The sequence below is a fragment of the Apostichopus japonicus genome, chromosome 12 (genome assembly GCF_037975245.1).
Source record: "Apostichopus japonicus isolate 1M-3 chromosome 12, ASM3797524v1, whole genome shotgun sequence".
Lineage (NCBI taxonomy): Eukaryota > Metazoa > Echinodermata > Holothuroidea > Aspidochirotida > Stichopodidae > Apostichopus > Apostichopus japonicus.
In genome coordinates this window covers 33,537,154-33,551,701 of record NC_092572.1, presented here as the reverse complement: position 1 = coordinate 33,551,701, position 14,548 = coordinate 33,537,154, and the positions used below count along the sequence as shown (strand labels likewise).

Sequence of the window (14,548 nt, the reverse complement as noted above, 5' to 3'; positions counted from 1 at the left end):
GCTGGCTTTATCTGGGGGAAGGGTTACTTAGGTATCACTTCCCTATTATTCTACTACTAAGTATGTTGTTCGACCCATTAATTATGATATCACAATATAACCTAATATATATCATTTTATTTTTTTTTATATTACAGCTCAATACAAAAAGCATGTTCATCTGGCGTCGCCAATCATCAGCAGGAGTGTGACGTCATTCACTCAATCCTCAAAACGATGGCAGTAATTTCAGTGAGAACGGATCTAATAAATAGATTAGGTTGTAAACTGTTAATACCTCCCAAATACTACAAACTCCGCCACATAGAGTATAATAGACATGCAACTAGTTTAGTATGATTGTGACGTCATCAAATGCCTATTTTCTCAGGACAATGGAATGGTGACTTGATGAAGACTGTAACTTTTACATTCATTGTGAATGGATCTTGTGGAGAGATAAGGTTGTACAATGATATTAATAACTCAATATACAATAGAGAAGTGAAATATGAAATATAACTGTTCAAGTTACATTTTATTTAAAGGATTACTTTAGGTGGAATTTCAGTCTTTAATTGTTATATTGTCCAAAAAAGGAGTGTTGTTAATATTTCTTCAACTTTTCTGGTTAGTTAAGATAAATGTCTGGAATACTCCTTTAATGTTAAATTGATGATGACGTCAGCCCCTTACTACAGGCCTAAATATTCATGTTCATAATGTGATTTTATACATTTGAATAACTCAACAAAATCAAGTTTTGTAACTTCAATCTTAAACCAGAGCATATTTAGATGATTTTTTAACTACATTGTCAATTTCGAATGTGTACTTCAATGTTGCATTATATAGTCCAGTCACTTTCATTGATTAACTCAGCTGTTTAAAGTAACATGTCTCGAAGTGTTATAGTAAAACAGCCTAGACTGAAAGCCAGTGGTCTACAACGTAACAACATTAATGTTGTGATTAAAGTCGTCCTTTAATATGCTACATATTCAACTACTCAGTTTTGTGCGCTAAAGTTTTCAAATGTAATCTTTTAGGTTTTGGTAGTAACGTTGCTGTCGTTTCGGGGGACTAGAGGGGTGGGTGATGGGGACATAAATGTTATCCTGTGACCATTGCTGAATCTTATGTTTATGCTGCTTTAGTATGTAATGAGTTCACTGTCCACGATCTATCTCATATTGAGACACAGCGCCCTCATATTCTCCAACTACTGAAGTAGTATGGTGACGTCACTGATTACTAAGTTGAAGAAACAATTACCAACTTGATTGCTTGTGTCTCTTGAATGTAAAGCAAAATGATGACAGAGAAGAACATGTAAGACGGGCTTAACCACAGGTAGCGTACATAATTTATATTTATTGTTAGGGTTTTCCTTATATTCGGAGAAGGGGTGGGGTGTCTAGTGGATTCCTTTTCCATCCTATCAAGAGATTAGGTTTGTAAACTGTAGATAACTCCAAATACTACACAGAACTCCAAACAAAGATTTGATACATTACATGATCATATATACTTAGTATTTATCGTAAAGTGTACAAGTCATTTCTCACGTTTTATTACCCACATTTCTGTCCAAATATACTTTATTTTCTAACTCTTAATTTATTTGCTCTTCAAGCCAAATTCAAATTACTAAGAGCCAAATAAACTATTAATGACGTCATCCATCAACCACTACGTCATCAGTACAGGAATATTTATCTCGTGGATGTCAACTATTGAGAAAGGGAAGAAAGAGAGCACAATCCCTATCTTACTCTTGGTGTGTATGTGGAGGGGCGGGCGAGGGGAGGGGGTGGGGGTGTCGGAAATGTTAGATGACTTACCCACCACATCGGTGATCAAGTAGATTAGCCTTAACAAGTTTAGAGTCACCTTAATTGTGTCAATGCTAAGACAAAATGACATTCATTGGTTATCTACAATACCATTGTGTTATTTAATTGAGTACATGAACTTAGAGGTGATATTAATTAATATCTGTGATATGTTTTTTTTTTCTCAGACAGCATTTCGTCATGTTTGTCGGTTCCAATGTATTATCGTTCTTAACTTGATTACAATTAGATGACATGACTGTGACGTCATATCATATGATTGAAATAACAAATGTATATTCTGTATGGAAGTAACTGAGACTTAACTTAATCGATCAATACTTTTCACTGTATTCTTTAATTATTATTTTAATTTTTGCTCTATAATTGTTTTATTGATTTATAATCTGTCCGTTTCAAATCATCATCTTAATAATTAAGTTTATTGTTATTAACTTTACGTCATATCCTATTTGATGTATTGACTGGTCCTATCAGCGCACGAAGAATATAACATGAACGCTCAAAATAGTTCACCGACAAAGAAACATATTAAAGTTTCTATTAGTTGTTAACACTAACATTTCATTAGTAACAGTCAAGTTAAGGATGCTTTGATCATGCGCAATTAGTTTAATCTCTCCAGGTATGATAACAAGAAATTAATGAGATAGAGGGTCCTATTATTTTTAGGGCTTTTAATGGATATCATATTCTTATTTTTCATTTGTTTACTCTTAAATTTGGCTACATTTTGAAAAACAGTCTGTTGAAGTGTTGGTTATGTTTGACTCCAATGAGACTGTAACGTTGATTATCTTAAGAGGAACATTTACATTTGACTTAATAAAGAGGATCATATACTAAGCATACTGGTGAAATGTGTATCCAATTCCTACATTACGTTTTGGAGATATCGATAGCTAAAATTGTAACAGATTGTACCAAAAGTGAACTTGAAGCAAACAAGTGTGATGTCTTAGTTGCACACTGACGGCAAAATGTTCCATTTTTCTTATGTTTTTACTTCCTTAGTTTGACTTTGGATTAGAAAGGATCCCAACTTTGCTTTAGGGTATGTGATGATGACAATATCCATTAATTGCAAAATACACATAGTTTAGTGCATACCAAGTTTGATTCCTTATCGAAGACATAAGGAATATATGCGATGGTGATGGCGTGTGCGTGTATGTGTGCGTCTGTGACACTCGCTTGGGTCCGTGATAACTCAACAATGGAGTGATGCATATTTGTCATACTTGTTATGTAGATGTATTATAGTAAGAAGGTGTGCCCGATTTTTGTAGCGCTGACCTTATGAATATTAATAAGGTTATGGTGTCAAACGTAAAACGTTTTACTTTGCAATAACTCCGCCACCCGAAGTCGGATTGTAGCCAAACTTGGTATACAGTTGCTGGTTAATGTCTGGGCCCCCAAAAAGTCCGGACCCATTTTTGAGCTGGTGGAACCAAATTTTATTTCCAACTAAAATGCATTTTGAGGCAACTTCTCTGGCCCGAATTTTTGGGGCCCAATATTTTGGGACCATCTGAGCCCACATTTTTTTCTCCATTGCAACAGCACCGCAACCGTCAGTCGGGTTGAAGCTAAACTTGGTAAACGTTGGTTAATAGCTGCTACATGTAGGCCATCTGGACCCCAATAATTCCGGGCCCATATTTTTTGCCGGCAGGGTTTAACTTTTATTTTCAACTCAAATGCATTTTGGGACAAGTTCTTTGGGCCCGAATTTGTGGGCGCAATATTTTTGGGACCATTTGAGGGAAAAATTTTATTGGGCCCAATTTTCGGGAAGGGCCAACATTTTTTATTGCAAGAACTCTACAACCTTTAAGTATATCTGATTGTATCCAAACTTGGAATACAGTTGTTGGTTAGTAACTGGTACATGTAGGCATAAATATTATGATAGGGATGGCATAAAACACTTTAATATTCACATACCAAGGAACCATAATGACCGTTGGGCTCTTGTTAATATTTTATCGGCTTCATTTACCCTACGTTGTTATTATAGTCCTAAGTAAAGCCTTAGCTTTTTAAGACAATATGATCACGTCAGCTTACATAATTTAACAAGATTGATTATGATAATTAATGCTGATAATGTTCTGTACATTAAGTAAGCCTTATATGCAATGGTATGCTCTCTGTGTTTCACTTTTCATTTCAATTTTTCCTTAAAGTGTTTTAGTTTACCTCATCTTTTAAAGTTTCAACTTGTTTGTGAGACTAAAAGGGAATCAAAGCAACGATTATTTTAATATTATATGAAAGGTAAGATATCGATTATTGTGATATTATATGATAGGTAAGCTATTGATCATTTTAATATTACATGATAGGTAAACTATCGATCATTTTAATATTATGTGATAGGTAAGCTATTGATCATATTTAATATTATGTGATAGGTAAGATATCGATCATATTTGATATTATATGATAGGTAAGCTAACGATCATATTTAATATTACATGATAGGTAAGCTATCGATCATATTTAATGTTATATGATAGGTAAGCTACCGATCATTGTAATATTATGTGATAGGTAAGCTACCGATCATTGTAATATTATGTGAGAGGTAAACTATCGATGAGCAAGTCACATTAGGTCACGTACGCATTTGACAAAAAATTATTTTAATTTTGGAGATACCGTTTTCTTGCATATTTGTAAAGATACAAAACTCGTAGATTTGAATAAGTATTGAAATTTAACATTTGTCTTCATTAATTGCTTCATTAACAGTCTACTTTAATAAGGTATATGAGCAGAACTTTAACAAGTTATTCTTTTAGCATTACATAATTTCGTCGTAGTAAAGCTGATAATATTATGTATATATCAAGTAATCCTTAAATACAAAGATCGGCTCTGTCTATAGTATATACTCTTCATGTTATTCTTTCATTGTTATTTTAATGCACTTTATAAATGATTCTACTGGCTTCATTTTATTTCAGATGTTCTTTTTATTTCTTTATATGCCAATATTTTCCTTCGATTTATAACATTTCTAAGATTGCATCTAATACTTACTCTAATTATTGTTATATTTAGTAATTAATTATTAGATTGCATTCTACTTCATCCATTTATTAATTTTACTTTCTTTTAAGATTTAGTTGCTTCCTTTCGTTACTCCTATTTCTATTTTATGAATCAATCTTTGATATTACTCACGCGTAATATAGTGAATATTAAAAGAATATTGTTAAATGTTATCATAATAACAATGACTGGCTGTCTACCGTTAAACCATTGATTGTGTTACTCAAAATCATACTAAAACATTGTCTTAGAGATGACACTAATTGATAACAATGACATGTTTTGTTTTTAATCCAGTTTTTGTTCGATTATTTTGTTCTCTAATGATGTTGCTTTAAAGACAATAGGAACATGTGACTTTGATGTATTATAGTAAGACTTTAACATAATAGTAACGAAGATAATGTTCTGTATATTTAACATTAACCCTAAATGCAATGATCGGCTCTCCATACATATCTTTCATTCTTCTTGTATCATTGTTTTGCTTCTTCTTATTTATGGGACTGGTTGATGATTAATGAATATCCATGATCTATTCATTGTAATTCAGTTTTTTGTCGTATTTGCATTAACGCAATTAGATGTTATGAAGCCATAAAGTTTACCAATATTCCTCAACCCCCGTACCGCATAACTGAATATAGGTACATTTACTATACCAACACCGACTAACAGATAAATATGGAAGAAATCATTGCGTTGCAGTATCTGTTTATGATATTAGATATTCCCAAAGAAATAATTATTCCTTTCCTTTTTATTGTTCTTGGTATCTTCCGTATTTCTGCATGTTTGTACAAATATATAAATTTTGCAACCAAACACGCTTGTTCCCTTTGAGGCGATCCTAGTCTATCATTGTGATACAATTACAATCAATTTATCCCATCTATATGTTAAGTTCATATCGTAGAATCGTTTAATGAAATTATTGATATGTATTGATATTGCAATTCAATGGAAGCAATAAAAGAAAACTAATCAGATAAATATTTTCAACAGTGTTATCTCTGTGTAACATGTAGTCTATATACTAACTTGTTATTTCAACCTCTTACTCTTTTCCTGTCCTGCGTCAATGTCACCCAGAAGGTTATGGCTTTACAGTAACTCTCCGGTAAAACAGGTGAGGCAGGTAAAGTTGCGGTTGAGATTAAGAAAAAAATGTCGCTATCGTTCTGCGAGCCTTAAATTTAAACTTTCTCTTCAAGTTAATCCCAATCTTTTCTAGAAACATGTGTTGGTCCCGCCTGACCTCAGATGACCTTCGACAGAAATTAAGTGAAACCGGTAGATAGTATGTATAAACTATATCTATAACCTACAGTTTCGTAAGTTCGAATATCATTTGATGTCATTCAAACCAAACTAGAATCTGTTTAGAACTGTTTAGCTGCTCCAAAGACATGTTTTTATCTGTAATTCAAGCAGAATATTTAGTGTCTCACAACTTAATGTATGTATCGTTTCATTTCTATGACTGAGTAATTGGCTTATTGTATCCTTCATGGTGCGACTTTGTGGTCTGCAGTGCAAGAGATATATGTATATATCTTTCTCGTTAGCATCGCAGTTTATAGTATACCACAAGCTGACATATTGCAGCGGTTCATTCTATAAGCAAACGATAGTATCAGATTGATAAAAAGTTCAGTGATAGGGTAATGGTTGTTCCTAGTTAAGTTTGTATGTGTTTTATTAGTCAACGTACTGATAATAATCATTAAATTAATAAACAAATACAACAGAACATCACAGTTCAAGATTGACAAAACGAAAGGCTCTCTCTATTTGCACGACGATAAGGAGTATTTGGTTGTAAAACGAAAAAAAAATGACTGGAAAACTGGCTGATCTTATTAACGTCAGTGTTTAATAAGACCACCTACTGATAATAAACACGTAAATGAAAAACACGAACTTAAGTTCAAGTTATGCACAAGTGAAATTTAGTTGATTGGCTGGGAAGTGGGTGGGTGTTGGGAATTTGGAATCATTAGCATATATGACGTCATGATCAGCTATTGGTGTGTAATTTAAGATATGTAGCACCACATATAATTCACGGTAAGGGTAAAGTGGAAGGAAGGGGGAATGGAAGGGGGAGAGGTGAATGTATTGGTGTGATTATAAGTTGCATCATTTACCTGTGGTAGTGGGCTACGTTCGGTTCAATGTCTTACTATAAACAAAAATAAAACAATGTTGACCTATGTGAAGTATATTTGTATACCCCTCTTTTGTGATTTGGCGGGAAACATTGTTTAACAAGAAGAAATTGTAACGCAAAATAGCTGATCCATTTCGAGGGTGAGGCAGCAACGGCATGGGTGTGAAAGGCTTCTGTGACCGGAAAGATGTTTAACCTGATCATGTTTGGTTAGGTGAAAATAATTTAACGTTTAACGACGCTTTAAATTGTACTTTTGTGTTTATTTGTAACATGTTTTCGTTTCCATAGCCAAGCCATGTAAGGTTAACTCCTATGATAATATTATTAACCTATGTAACCGTGTGGCTGTGGCTGTACACCTACTGATAAGAAATAAACTGTTTGAACTAATAATACAGGATAAAATACATTTGTGTTATCTGACACAAATTTATTGTTAGTGTTTACTACTTCATTTACAATCCTTTAATCAGCCTGCATATTACGTCGTGTAATGATATCATAATTAACCTGAACTAATTCTTAAGAAGCCTTACTTAACACATATGTGAAAATTAAGTGTTCCTCTTTTTGTAAACAATAAAACAGCCGTATTACGAATAACCAAGAATGTTACCAAAATCTTTAAAATATGCAAAATTAGATTGCAATTAATCAAATTATGGTATCTTGTTTCAAGTCGTTTAATGAGAGTAATTAATAAAGTACATAAAGCTTGTAACCCGTTGTCACCCAGACATTTTTTTCTAGATTAAAACCTTTGAAGAACTAAATATGAATAGAAAACCTAATTTACTGTTTGTTTGAATTAAGCATAACAATTTTAACGAACAACTTTGCTACGGTAGTCCTGAAGCGAATAACATATTTATCAAATCAATCGAACTATTTGTTTTAAATACACAAATAATAATCTACTTAGCCTAATACGAAAGAGTCAAACGTTACAGACTAGCATTCAATCTAAAAAATATTGCATTCAAAGTGAAACCATTTCTCTGCACTGGCCTTAATAATATCAACATATATGGCCGCAGAGTTCTCATTTCTCTGTGAATAAAGAGTACGAGCGCCCTCTAAAGACAATAAAGTTTGCATCACCCAGGAGAAGGACACAACTATCTTCTGATTATAACAACGGTATCGTAAGATGAAGACTGTGGATTACGGTCAGGATAGTCAGAGTGAGGTTGCAGGATTATTTAGATCATCCATGTTTATTTGAGATTAGAAGGGCCGCACTGAAGTTCGTTCATTGTTGAAGTTCACAATAAATGAATATTCAAAGAACATAATGATATAGATATAAACATCAAGAGAAACAAAGGTGGAACCAGAGTAATATACAGCTTACTACCGTAAAAGCTCGTTTTTATAACCGATTTGGTTTGATTAATATTAACAGACTAACTGTATATTAGTTTGAATGTTATAGTTATGCGAGGAGTAAAAGGACAAACTTGTGTTTATTTACAGAATTTAAAAACAGGACGACGATCCAGATTTATCATATATGAATACAAACGATTATCTAGGTTATTCGGCCCTTAATCCAGCATATTGAGCGACAGACCTGCATTATCGGTCGAAGAAACTTCCTTGACAATGAAAAACTTTGATTATTAACCGGATTTTCGACTGATTTATAACCGATAATCCAATTTTACTGGCGGTAAGCTTCATTTTCAGTTGAAAATCTAAAACCGGTAAAAACAAGACCGGTGTCGAGGGACAATCCAAATTTTCCGACAGAATAAAACTAGAATACATAATTTAGTTGTTATATTGAGCGGTAGGTCACACACCTGATTCAGGAATACTCTTGACATGCGAGGTAACGTCCGGTATGATTAGCAAAACAATACGAGTAAAATCCCATTCTTTATACAAAGGTGAAATGAATGAAAAGAAAACCGCAGGTGGCTTTGTGAACATTTCAGGCACAGATGTTCTCTTTCTAGTCTTACAGTATCGTATGAATGCTAGCTTGAAAAGGCTCGTTTCTCGTGCAGGGGCGTATCCAGGATTTTCCAATAGGGGGGGGGGGGGCGTCAGGCATGAATGATCGCCGTCCTGGGGGATGGGTCTAAGGGGAGGGGTGGACAATTTTTGCTTTCGAAGAAGGGCTGAAATGCAAAATGGTGCCATATGCATGGGCGGCGATCCGTACTTCCGAGTGGGGGGGGGGTATGACCTTGTTGACTATCTAAGCGTAGCGCCACCATGGGTTGGCGCGAAGCGTACAAGAAAATTTTGGGATTAACAAACCCTCTACATGGCCGGAAACGGCACTTCCCGAGGTTTCCATGCATATACCCAACGTTAAAATAGGGATGTCATGTCCGAAATATCTCATAATCAGGATCCCAAATACCTTTTTTTTAATTTCGGGTGTTTTTTTGGGAAAATTGCCCCTGTCAATCTTTTTTCAGAAGGAACGTTGTCGTTAGAATGTTCGAGAGCTCTTTCATATTATTCGATGAAGAAAATGGACTCATGCATGTTATTATAGGCATATACACATGCAATACACAATTACACATAGTTACATTCCTAGGTACCGATTGCTAGGGCATCCAGGTGAAACGTGTATTAAGCATTACCCTGGTAACATGAGATTCTCAGCTGTTCGAGGGAACATGTACGTGTGTAGGCCTACTATAGGGCCTATATGAATACTATGAGGGTGCATATATGTACTATATCAATACCGTGGGCGCAATAATACATTTTGTTGTTATAGGGCCAATGAAGCCTACAGTCAACTATTCTTGCTTTATAAAGACGCTTTATTTGAAAAGATCGCACTGCGTTTATGGTAGGCGAGAAATGAAGCTAAAAAAGAGCCGTACATTAACGATGATGCATTAATGTAGGCATGAAAATATTCTTTTCCCTGGAATTTGGTGGGGGGGGGGGGGGAATATGGTGTATTACATCCCCTCCACCCATTATCCCCCTTCCCCCCCCCCCCCCAGGATCGCCGCCCATGGCCATATGTGATCCATTTTTCGACCTTAATAATAAGCAACATTTCCAATAAATATGGACACAAAATGCACAATTTAGTATGGCTGGCATGTCACTTAGTGTTTATAGTGATAATACAAACACAATTACCATCTATGTTTCTAGCACTATTATGCCGCCGAACTTCGCCAGAACCTTTTTTTGGCAAACAAAAAATAAAGCATACGAGAGGGGGGGGGGGGGTTGAGCGATCACCGGCATCTCGCTTAAAGGTCGTCATCAATTTTTTTATTTTTTGGGGCTAAATTTTTTTTTTGGTGACGGCCAATAGGGGGCGCGCGCCTGTTGCGCTCCCCCTGGATACGCCCCTTTGGTGCATCAAATCCAGGGACTGCGGTTTATAGTGTAACCGTTTAGTGAAATAATATTTTCCTCAAATACATAAAAAAAGACAGTGCAAAGGCTTAAGAAGGTGGATCTACATCAATGGAAATGTTTGTGCAAATTATTGTCGTTGGATCAATATCCCAGGATTTTTACCTTGTGATTCTTTCGCGATGATTTCGATATTCCAGATGGATGTAGGCTATATGCTATCACGAATTAAGGATCAATATTATTATCCAGAGACCTACATCTTTTCGTGGGCTGAGAAGATGATTCTTTGTGGAGGATTACGTTTGTTGAGAGGATCAGTTTGGTTTTATACCGGGATAAAGTTTAAACTATATAGCATAACGATAGTTACTTTCTAATGGTAAAGTTCCTACGAAATTTTACCTGCCCGACTTCTTGAAACTTCTTGGAGATCAACAGATATTGGATTTCAAAGTATTGTCCCGTTGACCTTTCGTATCTCTCTTCACGTACATAGATGGATTTAACTATATCCTAACCCTATTTCCTAACCCTATTTCCTAACCCTCTTCACGTAATTCTCTTCACGTACATCGATGGATTTAACTATTCACCGACTGTTATTCTATTGAGCCAAGCCGGTGCGCACATTCATATGGTACGGATTCTAAAGTCAGGCCCACATTCCAATGAAATTCTTTTTGAATATTAATAAACTGGAATAAACGGTAATAGGTTAAACACCGGAAGAACAATTTACGGTACTAATTTAGAATCCGAGCACACACGTTCAGCCGGATTATACAGTTGTTCTTCTGCCGATTCGAAGTAAGCTTGCACATTCATATGGTACGGATTCTAAAGTCAGGCCCAATTTACTCCTCAAAGACCAGTATAGCACATCCCACCATTAATTAACTACCCATGATTTTCTTCAAAAAAATAAGCAACTTATTTATGTCCTTTATTGTAATTAAGTTTAATAAATCAAATACGAGAATATATACGCATCCTCTAATGTAAACAATAACGTTACACTCAAATATTGGCAAACTATGCCTGAAGTAGACACTGGCGGATCCAGGGCCTTTGTTTGGGAGGGGCCAAAGTGGCATTAGAGTGATAAGGGGGAGGGGTCTAAGGAGGGGTGCCCCCCTCCCCTTTTGAAATTTTTCTATAGCTGAATGCCCTCAGACAGGCGCGGAGGAACGGAAAAATTATTGGGGGGGGGGGAGCCAATGTGTGGAGACTCTCTAAGCGGAGCGCCACCATCGGTTGGCGCGGAGCGTAGAAGAAAATTTTGGATTTTTTCAAACCCCCAGATGGCCGGAAACGGCACTTCCCGAGTGTTTTATGCTGAGAATACCTAGCCCTAAAATATGGGTCGCAAGCCTGCAATTTCTCAGATTGCACGTAAAAGTCTATAAAAACATTGTAATTGGTATATTCGATAGAGAGAAGCTCTTACTCGTAGTGTACTCGTAAAGACGTTTTTGAGTGTAGTAAGGGCAGTGGGACGCTTTCGACACTATCTAAGCGGAGCGCCACCATAGGTTGGCGCGGACCGTACAGAAAATTTTTGAGTAAAGATACTCCCTAGATTGCAGGAAATGACCCTTTCCGGGCCTTGCTAATTTGCAGATGAACGGAGAATAAATAGGTGTCGTCGCCATTTTGTCGGAAAATTACACCAACAGAATATGACAAATGTCAATAGGTATATGAGAGCGCAATAAAATAGTCAATAATCGCGAATAAATAAAAAGTAGTGAAAAGCTGAAAAGGGCGCCATCAGTCCATTTGAGTCTTCAAGGGGGGGGGGGGCATCCGCCCCCTGTCTGTATATATGGACGCTCCGCCACTAAGTAAGGGCATTGGCCTAAGACGAAGTTGTGTTACGCTTACCGGTACTCACACTCACTGCTTCCACTTTTTACGGGGCGTGAAGACGCGGTTGGGGTGACAATGTGGTCTATAGCCAGGGGACGGGCCGAGGGTCCCCCAGCAGTTACTTAAATTATTACACCTATATAGTATACGTGTGCATCGGACAGATCGACAAGTATGCATTGAAAAATGGGCTGATGCACGTTTCGGAGCCTTGGTAAATATTGGGGGGGGCTTGTCATGCATTTCCCCCCTCAACTTTTTCATTGGGGGCTGAGCCCCCCCCCCCCCCCCAGCCCCCCGGTTCCGCCGCCACTGCCCTCAGATGCAATTTGGTGCGACAAAACTGTACAATGGTGATGTTAATTTACTTCTAAAAAAATGTTTCCCAGGTATAATTTTCTAAAATATTTATAAAACAAAGTTGGGATCATCTTTCTCAATTTTTTTTATTTCTCATAGGTTATAAATTTCTTACAACCAGCCTGGAACTGCAAAATGGTGTTATACTGTAAATCCTCATGCTCATACATTTACATAGCTCGCAACTCTTGAGAAGGCAAATGCTGGTCCATGCCACGAATCGCCGTCCTGAGGGAGGGGTATAAGGGGAGGGGGTGTCCCCCTCCCATTTTGAATTTTTTGGGAATCCCGGTGATGCCTACATGTAAAATGGTGGCACTTAGAAAGGCTTTTGTCACCCAAAATTTTCTGAGAAATATGCATTTTTGTGTGTGTAAAATCAATAAATTGAATAGTAGGTGATAATTCATTCTTTCCCGTGGCATGAAAATGTTCGCTGCTCGCCCCAATGAAAAGAATTATAGGCTAATTTGAGGTTCAAATGATGCTGTTAAGGAGGTTTTATACTATGTTATGCTAAATGCTAAAGAAATGATGGTTGCTAAGTCAAAATTTGATGCAAATTTTTTATGTATACTTGACAATACAATGCGGTTTTTTCGGACGCTTGTGCGGGTCAGCGGGTTTGGGTGTTAGAATGCGGGTCTAATTCCCGCGAATTGCGGGTCAGTTGGTAGCTCTGCATTTAATTTTAAATCAGAAAACGAAAAGGTTTAGACTAGTCTACCACTGCTATTCCTCTCGATTTTTTAAATTTCCAATCATATAATTTAGCGGATGTTCGGAAACACTTTTTGGCTCACCTTTGGGGGCGCCATGGCCCCCCTTGGCCCCCCATTGGATCCGCCAGTGGAAGTAGATTGTTTAAGTCTTAAAGGATAGAGGGTAACTTTCAATGGTCTTTCCTGAAATTTCGATCGGAAAGGAAACAAACATCTATAGGCTACCGCTGATACCGGTCGAAAAGTAAAATAGCGGCTTACCAACTAGCAGCCTAAATTGTTTTATGTTTAAAACAAAGTATTGAACGTCCTCCAATGATTAATCACTACCCAGCCCAAACTGAAAAATTAGATCAGGTGAATTATGTAAGACAATAGTCCTTCACTTTCTTGATAGAGACGGTATTATTTAGCGCACTCATGTTCCATCAATTGTAATGCATAAACAAATTAAACACCCACACAGACACCTGTAACTCATTCCTTTTGATAATTCATGTAAATTAGTAATCATTTCTGGGGTATGAAACTCTTTTGTTGGAATGTAAATTAGAATTTAGAACCAAACCTTATTTGATTTTACAATATCATTACAATATCAATACAATATCAAGTAAGTATATCAAGTCGAATTATGTACTGTTAATTCATCTATCAATCTCCAATCATTGTTCGCAAAATTCATCAGTGGGCGTAAAGTAAAACTGGTCAATACCTACCGTCAAAATGTCGGTAAAAATAATTCCTTTACTAATGTAATAAGACACTTCCGCCATGAGAATATTTTGTTCATGTAGGCAAGAACAAATTTACGTTTTTCATAGAAGAGTTCCGATGGTGTGCCTGCATTTGTGGGTGCTCGCGCGCGTGTGTATGTGATGTTAATTTTCCATTCATGGAGATGAAAGCACCACTGTAGCCTAACTTATACATACCTCTACTACCTTTCCTTCTTTTGGTATCGAAATGTCTTGGAATATTACATTTAATTCTCAGTACTGCATTGGTAAGCCATTGTTTATTATTTTCATGACTAATATCAGCAACTAAAAATAATGGTTTCTAACCTTGTTTGGTTTAAATCTTAAGACATGGCTTACTACAATAGGTGGTTACTGTATATAGTAGACTGTACAGGTACTGTATAGTAGACTGTACAGGTACTGTATAGTAGA

At 36.3% G+C, this 14,548-nt stretch overlaps 2 protein-coding genes across 2 annotated transcripts in view; both read left to right on the top strand.

The window, feature by feature from the left end:
• LOC139977747 (NLR family CARD domain-containing protein 4-like) overlaps nt 1–4,702 on the top strand; it is a 101,362-nt gene extending 96,660 nt beyond the window's left edge. Inside the window, exons 9-10 of the mRNA XM_071987337.1 lie at nt 138–4,220; nt 4,395–4,702. The gene's annotated coding sequence lies outside the window, so the exon portion shown is untranslated. The remainder of the gene's footprint in view (nt 1–137; nt 4,221–4,394) is intronic.
• LOC139977744 (uncharacterized) overlaps nt 1–14,548 on the top strand; it is an 831,623-nt gene that overhangs the window by 116,660 nt on the left and 700,415 nt on the right. The window lies entirely within an intron of this gene.